The sequence below is a fragment of the Etheostoma spectabile genome, chromosome 23, assembly GCF_008692095.1.
Source record: "Etheostoma spectabile isolate EspeVRDwgs_2016 chromosome 23, UIUC_Espe_1.0, whole genome shotgun sequence".
Lineage (NCBI taxonomy): Eukaryota > Metazoa > Chordata > Actinopteri > Perciformes > Percidae > Etheostoma > Etheostoma spectabile.
Window position 1 is genome coordinate 19,383,101 of NC_045755.1, and position 1,309 is coordinate 19,384,409.

At 39.5% G+C, this 1,309-nt stretch overlaps 1 long non-coding RNA gene across 1 annotated transcript in view; it reads right to left on the reverse strand.

Moving 5' to 3' along the window:
- Positions 1-265: 265 nt before the first annotated feature.
- The window catches only part of LOC116673120 (uncharacterized), an 11,098-nt gene continuing 10,054 nt past the window's right edge, over positions 266-1,309 (reverse strand). The window contains exon 3 of the long non-coding RNA XR_004327752.1: positions 266-277. This is a non-coding gene — a long non-coding RNA (uncharacterized LOC116673120). The remainder of the gene's footprint in view (positions 278-1,309) is intronic.

Genomic DNA, 1,309 nt, shown 5'->3' on the forward strand with positions numbered 1-1,309 from the left:
TCCTGAAATTGGCGCGTCGCCACCATGTACATTTAGGCTGCAGCACCACTTTTATGCGGAGAAGAATAATGAAGAAGAATAAGAAGAAGAAGAAACCTACCGAAAACAATAGGGTTCCACAGCCCTGCTGTGTGAACCGCGTATCGCCTTGCGATTACTGCGGTGCACGCATCCTCGGGCTTGGACCCCTAATTATGATGTTATTTTGACTAATAGTTAAGCTCAGTATGTTGATGGAAAATCTCAGACTCGTCCACCATTTTATGTAAGCATGGTGCTGATCTTAGTTGTGCTTGTGAAGAGTGTTCCAGTGTGAACCATGCATGTTATTTTGGGGCAATTTCTTTGAAAGAAACTCAATTTCTAAATTAATAAAACTTTATTTAATGACAACACAAGTGTTACTATTACTGCCCCCCCCCCTTAAGCCTCTGTGACCTGTATGCAAGACTTACACACATTAGTGAGCCACTCTGTGGCATACACACACACACACACACACACACACACACACACACACACACACACACACACAGAGCACCAAATGTGGATTTCTCCGCCCTAGAAAATAATCCCCATCAATTGCACAATTTCCTCAGTGACCAGCAAGTCACCGATGAAACGATATATTTCTTTATTTCTGGAACTCAAAAGTCAGAAAGTATAAATAGACGTTTTATGGGATTATAAACAATAGCAGCCTTATCTGTCTTCTAATCAGTAAGCTTCCTGTCCACATCCATCAAATATTTACGTTCATACCAGATCATCCAGATCATCATTTACATAGAGACTCTTCAGCGTTCTCAGATCTGAACTCGGCAAAACCTTTGAATTTAACATCCTGTTTGTGCAATAACGTAAAAAACGTCTATCAGCACTGAATCTAACAGCGGACATGGTCATCCTTCTGTTTTTTATTGTGAATGTTGTAAATGACATTGCTGACTGTTTTTAGCAATTACTCTTATGCCTTTTAAATACATTCCTAGTTAAACAGAGTGAGAAAAAACATATCTTGAAGTACTTAAACTTCAACTAGTACTCATCCAAAGCCCATCACTTTATTAAGTGCTTTTTTAAGTTTAGTTAGTAAGTTACTTAAGTTACTTAAGTTACGTTTTCCTCCCAGTAGTGGGGCAGATAAGGGGGGAAATCGTTCATAAGTGGATACAAGCACCAAATTTGGTGTCGTTATCCCTCTGGGGCCAATAATTTGAAAAATAACGTTAGCCACTTAATTCTTCAAATTGGCCGCCATTTTCCAAGATGGCCGCCATTTACATCATTGGAAAACACATATCTGCCC